Source organism: Crotalus tigris, unplaced genomic scaffold, assembly GCF_016545835.1.
Source record: "Crotalus tigris isolate CLP2741 ecotype Arizona unplaced genomic scaffold, ASM1654583v1 scf7180000018397.210595, whole genome shotgun sequence".
NCBI lineage: Eukaryota > Metazoa > Chordata > Lepidosauria > Squamata > Viperidae > Crotalus > Crotalus tigris.
In genome coordinates, this window is record NW_024096981.1 from 25,899 (window position 1) to 38,941 (window position 13,043).

General features: G+C 37.9%; 1 pseudogene; it reads left to right on the forward strand.

Moving 5' to 3' along the window:
- Window positions 1-1,015: 1,015 nt before the first annotated feature.
- Window positions 1,016-13,043, forward strand: part of LOC120311925 — a 43,069-nt pseudogene continuing 31,041 nt past the window's right edge.

The window sequence follows — 13,043 nt, forward strand, 5'->3', positions numbered from 1 at the left end:
AGCAGTAAAGTCCGCAGCAGATTCACCTGGTCTCTGGTCTCTCTGCTCAAACGCGTGCCTCCATGCAATGATGGATAGCTTTGGCTAGAAGTGTTCCTTCAACATCTTTTTCAAGTCAGCATATGTTACTGACTCCAGAGGTGCAGGGGCCACCAGATTTTCTGCTATGTCAAAAGCTTCTTGTCCACAGGCACACAAAAGAGTTGCTGCCTTCAGGCCGTCTTCTCTTATCTGATTTACTCTAAAGTAGTTCTCCACCCGTGCTATGTAGAAATTCCATCTCTCTGGGTGGGAGACATCAAAATCAGTCAAGCAGCCAATCTTTGACATCGTAACATTTACGACCTTCACCAATTGCCTCTTCTGCAAGCTGATGTTTGGGAAAGGGTCCTTTAGCTGAGCTCACCCCCAGCGACGTTGTACTGGCAGGCTGAGATGCTGATGCAGACACCGTCTTCCCCTTCATCAGGCTTCCTGGATGAGCCCTTCAATCTTTTTCTTAAGTTTGCAGAAGATCCCACCTTCGACACCAGTGTTGTGTTCTTGGTTTGTGTGCGAATGATGAAGACACATGGTGACAAGTAACAAACACTTTATTCTCTTTCTCCAACTCCAAGGAAAGGAACAAAAGGCATAGGGCCAGAGACCCAGACAGTGTTAACCAATAAAAATTTAGCCTGCCGCCGCTCTGTCTGGCCCTGGGCAGCTTTTGGAATGCCCAGGACCAGATGCAACATTTCTGGGCCTGCTGAGTTTCTTCATCAGACCCAGGACACAACAGAAACAATCTGCATTTTAAATCAAATTCAAATGTTGTAAATTTCAATATCCACTGGGTATTTTTTTTCAACAACTGACCGAAAGAGTCGCTGTCGCTTTAAGGAAAACTGGATCAGATCCCAATTGGGGGAACAGATGTGACCGGTTTGCTTGCACAATTTGATTAAGGGAACGGGGAGGAGCGGCCTATATTTAAAGCAAACCACTGAGGGGATCAACCTTTTTTGCTGCAGGGAGGGCTTCTCTTCTTACTCCGGCGACAATGCTGATTCTCATCCTCCAACAATGCATGAAATTCCTTACTCTGCCCATCCATGTGCTTGCCTATTTTGGCTTATGGGACACTATTTGGAAAAAAATGTTCCCATTTTTCATAATGGTATCAAGCAAATTCTACAATATAAGAATGCACAAGGAAAAGGAGACGCTGTTCAAAAACCTGCGGGACTTCGCCGACGACTCGGGAAAGCTCTGCCTGCTGGAGATCGGCGTGGGCCCCGGCACCAATTTTCAGTTTTATCCACCCAAATCGCACGTTACCTGCCTGGACTACAATCCCAACTTTAGAAACTACCTCCTGAAGAGCATGGCTCAGAATACGCACCTGCAGTTCAAGAATTTTGTGGTCGGCTTCGCCGAGAACATCTCTTCGGTACCGGACGGCTCTGTGGACGTGGTGGTTAGCACGCTGGTGCTTTGCTCTGTCAAGAACACCCAGGCTGTCCTGAAGGAGGTTCTGTGAGTGCTCAGACCGGTAAGTCGAAGGGCAAGGAGGGAAATTCAGTCTGGTCTTTCCAGACCATCGAATAATGAGCACTAGGCTGTGCATGCTCTGAAAATGATGGGGAGCAGAAGCTTTAGATCCCCCAAAACAGCACCTCTCTGCTACGCTTTACGCTGATTCTCAGGCTTAACATAAATGGGATTCCTTCTTAAAACAAGCGCACCTTTCCCGCCTGCCTGTGTTTCTGGATCATTTTCAGACAGTGTACAACTTTAATGAATATATGCACAACTTTAATGTTAGTAAATGGCAGCAAGCTTCTGGCCTGAGAGAGCAGCCTGCTTGGTACTTCAGTGAGAGATCTCCAGAAAATACTAGGTTGAAGCTAAACTGGAAAGTTAAAACAACTTCTTTGAGCAACGACAAGCCACTTTTGAATTGTTTCCAAAAGTACCCCCCCCCAATGGGGAAGTCTGCGTGAAATCACCAGGGATCAATTTGGATTTGGAGGAAACTTGAGTAGGAACCTGAATAGATCAAGCTAACACTGTAGCAGGAGGACAAAGAGGCTTACATGAGGAAAACATAGGGAAAAGAGCATTATATTGTTACAGCATAGGTATGTCTGCTGGGGCACAACACTACTTCGGGAGGTTTTTGGCTAGTCTTTCATTCTGCGGAAGCCTCTGTATCTTAAGTAAATAAACTAAAGGTTGCTCTTCACCTTTAAATAAAAGTTTAAAATACTGCCCAAAATCAGCCATTTCCCTGCAGAATTTCAAAGCTATGTTCGTGTAGTGATAAGAAGCACAAAGAGAGTCTGAGAATAGCATGCAGTCCAGTGGCTTTTGGATACTATATACTGTATATATATATTGATATTGTATGCAATTTGAGAAATGATCTACGTGTTTGCCGTACAGAGAAAATTAGCAGCCATTTCCATGGGTGGAATAGTTACTCTGTGCTGCCCTCTGTAATCAAATAATAATCGCCAGTAAAGCCAATGTAATCTTCCAAATAGGAAATGTAGGGTTGTTCCTAGCACCCTGGAACATGACTAAAATTTAGATGTTATTCTTCATTTGTCCAACTAGCTAGTTTGTCTCCAAAGAAACATGGTGTTTATTAAACTTTATTGTTGTGTTTATAGCTATGTTCATCTAGCTTTTGTTTTTTACATTTTATTGAATTATAGAGTAAAGTACAAAATATAAAGCAAATAGTAGGACACAATGGGGAGAGAAAAGGGAAAGGGAAGGGAGGAAAAAGTAATTGACTTCCGACTTCCTCTATTGCAGCAGAATAAAGCATTAATATCAAACCTCAACTTTTTACTTTTTCATAATAGTATAAACTATCCATTTCTGTAACAACAAATCTAATCAGTAAGGTTTGGTGCTCCAAACCTCAGATTGAATTTGGCTTCTCTTATGAAATTACTCAGACAAGCTTGTACTTCCACAGACTATTTAGATTTTGATGTATGTTCCTTTCTTTGTTATCCACTTGGCCTTGAGTAAATTACAGTTCTAATCTAGCAACTGTGTGTAAGTTGAGCCTGAAAGAGGACTGCTTGTTCCATATACAAACGTTTCCTGCCTGAGAGAGTGAAAAACTTTTGAAACTACTTGCAGCCAGAGGCTGCTGAAGGGGTGTTTGTCTCTGTGTTGTCACTTGCTCTGGGACTTGCCACAAACGTGAGAGCATTTGGGGAACAATTGGAGCAATAAAGGGGCAGTTGGAACTGTCAGCTGACTATGTTGCCTCTGTGCTGTGCCCTGGATCCTCACAATTATCCTTCTACCATTTCTGCTTGTCAAGATACGAGACTTATTTTATTCTCCCCATTATTCCTTTGAAATTTTGGTGACTGCATCTTAAAAGGATATTATAAAATGAGGAAGAAGCAATGAAGGGCAAATAAAATGAACCACTCCCTTAAAAAGAGAAGCTCCAACATTTGATACTTTTTAGTATAGAAGAAAAGGAAAACAGTTCAGCAATTAAACTTGTGAATCTGTAGTTATTAGAAAGGGATTTATTTATCTTTTTTCATAATAATGGTATCTAGAGCGAATGCAGCCTCACTGGATATTCATGATAAAGTAGCCCTTTTATAGTGGAAAGACTTGAGATAACAAATGAGTTAGGAGACTATTATCCAAATATAAGTTGTTACTGTACATACATTACAGCTTGTTTGTCCTTTAATAGGACTTGTTTGACTTTCGGGTCAAGTGTATCTCTTTATTCATTTAGCAATAGATAAATCAGCTTCCTTCATCGTATCTTGATGTATTGAGTTCTAGTCCCGTCTTGGCCATGAAAGCCACCTGGGTGACTTTGGGCCAGTCATTCTCCTCGGCCAATTCACCTCACACAATTGTTGTTGTGGAGAACTTAGGAGGAGGAAAGTGTGCTGGATGTGCTCTCCACCTTGAGTTATTTGTAAATATAATAAAGCAAGGATATAAATAAAAGAATAAATTATTAAAATTTTGAGTTTGATATGCGGAAATATATTGAACTGGTTCAGCTATTTTGTCACCATCCTTAAATAAAAAAGGCCAATTCTGCAGTTTTCCTAGAACTTAAATTTCCTGTAAATCTTTAATGGCTAAATTGTATTCCAATTTCATTTTGTCTCTTTACTTAATTATTGCTTCAAATCCCCAGGAAGTTATATAACAATTTTGATTACAGTGTGATTTTTTTTATGTAATATCAAAGTGTTCTGCTTCAAATTCTTTCTTTTTTGTATTATTTTACTTTTTCCAGGGTGGTGTGTACTGTTTCATAGAACATGTAGCAGGTGACAGATCAACCTGGACCTACTTCTGGCAACAAGTCTGTAACCCTACCTGGAAATATCTGGGAGATGGGTGTTCCTTGTTAAGAGAGCCCTGGAAAGATTTGGAGAACGCGGGATTTTCTAAACTGAACTTGCAACACATGATAGCCCCAATATTCATACATTTGATTTCTCCCCATATTTATGGATACGGTGTGAAGTAATTGTTCAATCTGGAGAAAAGCGTCTTTCAGATTTCTGAGTTTAAGGAATTAACACTCACAATGCATATACTGCTATAAGAAAAGGGTTTCCTCTATTCTATATGATTCAGAATGGAGAAAGGTTCCTAAAAGTTCAGGCTGCACTAAGCCTAAATGGTACCTTGGATCAGGTTTGGAGGGAGGGCAAATAATAAAGATAAAAATTAATATAAAAGAAAAAATCAATCCAAAGACTATTTGGGGGGGGAAGCCCACACCATATTGCTGTGGCATCACTCAGTCCACCATATCAGCTGCTCAGGAAGCGAAGCAAGAGGAGTCTGTTTTGGGATATTACTCACAACCTGTGTGGAGTTCTCTAATAACAAAGTGGTAATGGCCAAAGCTCTCACTCAGGGGTGTCAAACTCGCTGCGTCACGTGACATGCAACGACTTTTTCCCCCTTGCTGGAGCTGGGGTAGGCACAGCTTCCATGTGACACATCCGGCCCGTGGGCTGGCAGTTTGATACCTCTGCTCTAACTTAAGCAGAAGTGGAGCAGAGACTCTTGCTTAAATAGTACTTCAGACAGAAGCTTTGATGGCCTTTAGGCAGTGGTGGGATTCAGCCAGTTCAGCAGAACAGGTAGCTAATTGTTTGTTGCCCAGGCCGAGAATGGACATCCACACAGTCAAGCGGTTGTTCACATATTTGAATCCCACCACTGGGTAGAAGGTTACACTAACATAATTCCTGAAGATCTCTCTTAACTTTCTCAGCTTCTTACTGCCTGTACTTGTAGAGTGGATAAAACTGCATATATTGACATGGAATTAGACTGAAAGCTAAGGCTTAGCATTTAGAAACTGATAGTGTTGTATCAAAGCTTGCTAACTGCTGAATTATGTATTATTTCCTAGTTTTACTTATCATGCTTTTCATTTTCAATAAAAAAGTGTTTCCCCCCCCCCTCTCTTTCTGGTGAACCTCATGTCATGACTTTTTCTGAGTATGGGCAAATGCAAATATTGCATCCCCTGGTTCTGGGGTATATTGTGAGTTGTGTAACTGATCCATGGAAAAGCCTGGCCATAAATAATCACTTTAAGTGAGGACTGAGAAGAGATGTGTTGTTAAACTTTAACCTGATATTTACATGTTTGTAGAAACATTTTTGGAAAATAATTTGGCTCATTTGTTCAGCTCCACCCCATCGCATTTCTATCTGTCATTTACAAAAGGTCCCAGATCAGCAGGGACTCACTTTGTGGCCAATTAACAAAAATTAGTGGTGCAGCACAGAGAATCTTCCCTGTTGATGGCCCCTGGGTGATTCCAGAATTCCAGAATCACAGATTTATATGCCCTCAGCCTAGTGCTTTTTTTCATTTTTTAAAATTTATTACAGTCAAAGATTTATATAGAAAAAAACAAACTGTTTAGAAATAAACACAAGGTAAAAGAATGAACAGAATATTACAGATAGCCCTTGACTTAGGACCCGTAACTTAGCAACCCTTCAAAATTATGACTGACCTGAAAAATAATAATAATAATAGTAATAATAGTAATAATAATAACACAGTTGGAAGGAACCTTGGAGGTCATCTAGTCCAACCCCCTGCTCAGGCAGGAAACCCTATACCAGTGATGGTGAACCTTTTAGAGACCAAGTGCCCAAACTGCAACCCAAAACCCACTTATGCATCGTTGGGTGCCGGGTGGGTGTGGCCCATTGTCTGGACATGGCTGTGGTGGTAACAGCAGACTGGGTGGGACTAAAAAGTTCAATCAATCAATTCCAATTTTGCAAGATCTTTTTTTCCCCACGAGAAGTTGACTGATTGATTGAACCTTTTTTTTGTACACAGCGGCAGAGGCCTAAAGTGAAAATGTTTTATAAAACCCAGCTGAAGGCCTAGGACTGGGGCAACAGCATGCATGCCCACAGAGAGAGCTTTGAGTGCCGCCTCTGGCACCCGTGCCATAGGTTCGCCACCACTGGCCTACACAGTGGAACTATTACGTTGGTTGGAGAAATTTAAAGAGAAGAGGAGTTTCTTTTTTCTCTCTTTATTCCAAGGAAGGAAAGTTTTAACTTTGAAAGGCAAGTTTACTTCAAATCACAGAGTGAAAGCCTGGAAGAAATCAAGAAGGTAGTCATTTTGAAATAAGCCGGCAGGTTGAATGTCAGGGACAAAGCAAAAGGGACACTTGCTGGTTGAACAGAGAATAGTCATAAGGGGGGGGGGAGGGAAAGTGACTTCTAAGTATATTTAGCCTTGTTTGCAAATGTTAAATAGATGTCTGTGTAGAAATTTTTGATTTTAAGTGATAATTTTGATACTCTGGAGAATATTACAAAAACTGTAAATAAGTGGGGAGGTTGGTTTGAAGAACTGAAAAAGATGTCTAGTATTCCTAATCTTACAAGGGTTGGAATAGGGAGGAAACAGACAACATAGACGACAACGATGGAACCAAGTCCTGCCAGGCAAAGATCGCTAAAAGAGATGGCACAAAGAGATACGGTGAACTCATTTAGAGATTTGAAACAAGTATTACAATCGATGCAAGAAATTATGTGCAAAAACCATGAAGACCTAAAAAAAAGAAATAGGGGAAGTAAGAAACGATACAGGGGAATTTAAGGATAAAATAAAGCCAGTGGATGAAAAATTCAAGTCCTTTCAACAGCAGATTATGAAAAATGAACAAAAACTATCGGAAATGAAGGAAAGGATGGGAAAAGAAGAGCAGAGAGTAGATGAAATGAACGAGAGGTTAGTTCAGGCTAACAAAGAACTAGAATCAACAGTTATTTCCCTGGAACTAGAGAAGGCTGCTCATTATTTACGGTTCCAAAATGTTTGTGAGATGAAAGTAACATTTCTACCAGTAATAATAACAGATATACTAGCGGGGGCTTTGAGGTCCAGCAGAGAAGAGATGGCCAGCGAGATAGATGAGATTTACAGAATCCACACGAACTACGAAAGACGGCATAATCTCCCCAGAGAAGTACACGTCAGATTTGTCAAGAAATCGATCAGAGACTAAATATTATTCAGGGGCAGAGATGATTCATTGTAGTATCGAGGTAGACAATTGATTGTACTTAAACAAGTACCTAGAAGAGTGAGAGACTTGAGAAGGCCTTATCAACAAATAACTTTTAAATTGATGAGAAAAAAATATTAATTTTAGATGGTTGATCCCGGAAGGGATTTTGGTCGCGTGGCAGGAGAAAAAGTTCCATCTAGACTCAATAGATAAAGCAGAGGAATTCTATAGAAAAAAATTTGGCAGTGAGGAAGACCTAGTTGAAAGAGAGGCAAGAGAGGAAGGAGAGATATTAACTCAGACCACTGAAGGAAAGGAAATACAACCTAAAGGTAAGCAAGAGAGGATATTGATAATGGAAAAAATGAAGGAAAACATGATGAGAATAGACTTAAAGAAATTAAAGAGGCTAGACCGACAAGATTGTTAGTGGAAAGAGAAAAAGATTTACAAACTAAAGAGTCTAGACCGACACTAATAACAAGATCCAAATATAGATAAAAAGGAAAAAAAGGTGTTCAATCTATATCCATCAATGTTAATGGTCTCAACTCTCCAATAAAAAGGAAAAAATTCTTAAACAAACTTAAGATGAACTTAGATATAATAATGCTTCAAGAAGTTCATATAAAAAAACATCTTATTAAACTGCCCTAAATTGGGAAACATGTTTGCAGCACTTTCACAATATAAGAAAGGAAGAGTTGTCGCATATATCAAACAGGAAATTTTGGCAAATCAAATTTATAAAGATGAAGAGGATAGAATTTTAATAATAGAAGTAATATTGAACAAAACAAAAATTGCCCTTGTGGGAATTTATGCCCTGAATGAGGAGCAGAAACAATTCTATAAAAAACTACATCGTATTATTAATAAATTGGATTATGACAACATTTGTATAATGGGAGACTATAACGTAATCGTGGATAGACACCTAGACTAAATGTGCAAAGAGTAGAAAAAGAACTAGAGGAACATTACCTGATACATTCCTAAAAATGGGAGAAGAGCTTAATATTCAGGATATCTGGAGAGAGAGGAACTTAGGGAAAAAACAGTTTACATACTACTTGGGATGACATCAATCATGGTCTAGAATAGATATGGTGCGGATGTCAGCAAATTTAAACTTGGAGGTAGAGGATATTGTAATTGATACGAACTCCTGGGCTGATCACAACCCAATTAGAATCAGATGGAAAGGGCAAAAAGGAATGAAGAGAGGACCCTGAAAAGAGCAATCCTAAAACATAAAGAATTCAAATTGAAATTGGAAGATCAAATGGACCTGTTTTTAAAGACAAATAAAAAGGAAGATACGAATTGCCAAAACTTATGGGACACAGCCAAAGCCTATATGAGAGGTGTTGCAATTTTTTATATGGCCAGGGAAAACAAAATTAAAATACAACGACAAAGAAATTTAGAAGAAGAATTAAATAGAGCTGAGGAAAATCTACAAAAGGAACCATAAAGATGTGATTTGAAACAACAGATAGATCTAATTAAACATAAGATGAATATCATTTGGAAGGAAGAATTAGGAAGCAGATAAAACATACCAAACAAAAATTTTTTGAAAACACTAATAAACTGGCCTACAAAATAAAGAAACATAATAATAAACAGAGGATTAATAAACTATATGATGCAGAAGGTGATATGGTATACCAGAATCAAGGAAAGAAATTAGTGGCATATGAGTTCTATAAGAACTTATACAAAGATGATGAATGAAGAAATAATGATATTTTAAAGTATCTGCAAACAGCCGACTTACCGAAAGTGCCAGAAGAGTTTAAAAATCTGTTGAACAAAGAGATAACACCCCTAGAACTCTCCAAGGCAATTAAGAAACAAAACAACAACAAACTCCAGGGCCAGATGGTTTACCTGTAGAAATGTATAAAATCGTACAAGAATCTTTAAGCCCAATATTGTTGGAACTATTTAACAAGGTCTTAATAAAGGCCAAAATACCAGCCTCATGGGAAGAAGCTCTCCTCACCCTGATTCCTAAAGAAAATTCAAATTTGATGCATATTAAGAACTATAGACCCATCTCACTATTAAATTCGGACTATAAGATTTTTATGGCCATAATGGCTCAAAGACTTGAAAGATGCCTAGTAGATTTTATACATTCTGATCAAAATGGCTTCTTATCTAAAAGATACATAAGAAATAATGTTAGGATTGTTTTGGATGTATTGGAGTATTATGAGGTACACAATGAAAAGCAAATGGGTTTAATCTTTCTTGATGCACAAAAAGCATTTGACAATGTGAAATGGGATTTTATGCTCAATCAGTTGTTGTATATGGACTTTGGGGGAAATTTTATAAATATTTTCAAATCAGTTTATTTTAAACAGGCAGCAAAAGTAATAATTAACGGAGAATTAACCAATAGCTTCCAAATTCAAAAAGGCACAAGGCAAGGTTGTCCATTATCGCCATTATTGTTTATACTATCCCTGGAGATACTAATCAGAGTGATTCGGAAAAATGAACAGATCAAAGGATTAGAGATTAAAAGAGAAACGTTTAAAACGCAAGCCTTTGCAGACGATCTTGTCTTTATAATCGAAGAGCCACTACAATCAGGGACAAGATTGATGGAAGTACTGAGCAAATATGGGGAAATAGCAGGACTAAAGATAAATAAAGAAAAAACCAAAATGCTCATTAAGAACATGACTAAAATACAGAAAAATGAACTAGTTGACAAAATAGGCATTCAGATCATGAAGAAAATAAGATATCTAGGGATACAACTAACTGCTAGATGTGCTACACTTAAAAGAGGTAATTATGATAAATTAATGGAACAAATTAAAATTGACTTAGATATTTGGACCAATTTGCAGCTCTCTTTTATGGGCAGAATTGCCGTAATCAAGATGAATGTGCTACCTAAAATTTTGTTTGTGTTCCAATGTATACCCATTAAATTAGACAAGAATTTTTTTCAAAACTTTAACAAAACCATACTCAAATTTATTTGGCAAGGGAAAAGAGCAAGGATTAAATTAAAATTACTGCAAGATTTGAAGGAAAGGGGTAGACTTGGCCTCCCTGACCTGGAAAAATACTATCAGGTCATAGTATTATTATGGGTGCGGGATTGGATATTATTGAAGAATAGGAGACTATTAAGTCTGGAAGGTCATGATTTACAGATAGGATGGCATATTATGTTATGGGATCAGAAATACAAGACACACAAATATTTTCAAAGCCATTACATCAGACGAGCTCTAATAGATGTATAGGTTAAAACTTGGCAACCAAATTATACACAAGTCCCCAGCTGGATTTCAACGTTAGAAATGCATATACATCCAAAGTTCATACAATTAGGGAAAATTATATAAAAATGTACTAGACGAGAAAGGGGAATTGAAATCCAGGAAAAATCTTCAAGACAAACGGATAGAATTAGAATGGTGGGCATATCTCCAATTACAGGCAAGATATTGGAAAGATAAAAAAAGAGCTAGGCATAAAAATAGAGCCAACAGGGCTGGACAAACTATTATTAGGAACTGAAGACAAAATGATTAAAAAACTATATCATTATCTGTTAGACCAGGCAATGTATGAGGAACAGGTAAAAGAAACCATGTTAATGTGGAGCAGGGATCTTGATCTTAACTTTGATATGCATATCTGGCAAGAATTATGGGTAAGAAATAGGAAACTCACTTGGACACCTCATACAAAGAAAATCTCTACAAAATGTTCTATAGGTGGCATCTCCCACCCACAAGTTTAGCTAAAATGGGTCCAAATTTTTCATCTTTATGCTGGAAATGTAAATTGGCAATAGGGACCTATTGCCATATGTGATGGGAGAGCTCAAAAGCTTGTGATTTTTGGAATAAGATAAAAAAATGTCTGGAAGAAATATTAATGATAGAGATAGAGCTAAAACCAGAACTCTTCCTATTAGACATAACTACACAGAAATACAATAAAGGGATATTTTACCTGATGTTACACATTTTCATAGCCACTAGATTGGCGTATGCACAAAATTGGAGGAATAAGGAAACTCCAACAGAAGAAGAGGTTTTATACAAAATTTTATCGTGTGCCGATATGGACAGGCTCACAATGGAAATGAAGGATAAGACAGAGTCAGATTATTTTGAAATCTGGGACAAATTTTATTATTGATGTGAATCAAGGGGGACTGTTTGGGTTATAAGCTAGTGTTAAGATAGAAATATATATAATTGTACGTTAATATATAGAGAAATAAATTAGATATTGTATAGAAAAATATGTATGTATATATAGATATTAAGAACTATATGTATGAAGAGGAACAAGTTGTTAGAAATACGTATACTGGAATGTTACGTTATGTCCATTTTTGTTTTAACTGGATTATAAATAAAAAACTTTTAAAAAAGAGACAAATAAAATGGTCTGGTACTTCCATCTCTTTAAGAACTTGCCACAATTTGTTGTGATCCACACAAGCAAAGGCTTTAGCATAGTCAATGAAGCAAAAGTAGATGTTTTTCTGGAACTCCCTAGTTTTCTCCACGATCCAGCATATGTTGGCAATTTGATCTCTAGTTCCTCTGCCTCTTCAAAATCCTGCCTGTACTTCTGGAAGTTCTCGACCAACATACTGCTGGAGTCTAGCTTGTAGGGTTTTAAGCATACCTTTACTTGCATGTGAAATGAGTGCAATGGTGTGATAGTTTGAACATTCTTTGGCATTGCCTTTCTTTGGAATTGGAATGTAAACTGACCTTTTCCAATCCTGTGGCCACTGTTGAGTTTTTCAAATTTGCTGGCAAATTGAATGTAGCACTTTTACTGCATTGTCTTAAGATTTTGAATAGCCCAGCTGTAATACTGTCACCTCTACTAGCTTTGTTGTTGCTCAGCTTTCCTAAGGCCCATTTCACTTCACATTCTAGGATGTCTGGCTCAAGGTCAGTGACCACCCCATCGTGGTTATCAGGGGCACTAAACTCGTTCTTGTATAGTTCTTCTGTGTAATTTTGCCACTTCTTAATCTCTTCTGCCTCTGTTAGATCCCTGCCATTTTGATCCTTTATCATGCCCATCTTTGCATGAAACATTTCTTTCATATCTCCATTTTTCTTGAAGAGATCTCTAGTTCTCCCTATTCTATTGTTTTCTTCTATTTCTTTGCACTGTTCATTTAAGAAGGCATTCTTATCTCTTCTAGCTATTCTCTGAACTTCTGTATTCAATTGGGTGTATCTTTCTCTTTATCCCTTGCCTTTTGTTTCCCTTCTTTCCTCAGCTATTTGCAAAGCTTCCTCAGACAGCCATTTTGCTTTCTTACATTTCTTTTTCTTTGGGATGGTTTTAGTTGATACCTCTTGTACAATGTTGTGAACCTCCATCCATAGTTCTTCAGGCACTCTGTCTATCAGATCTAATTCCTTAAATCTATTTGTCACCTCTACTGTATATTCATCAGGG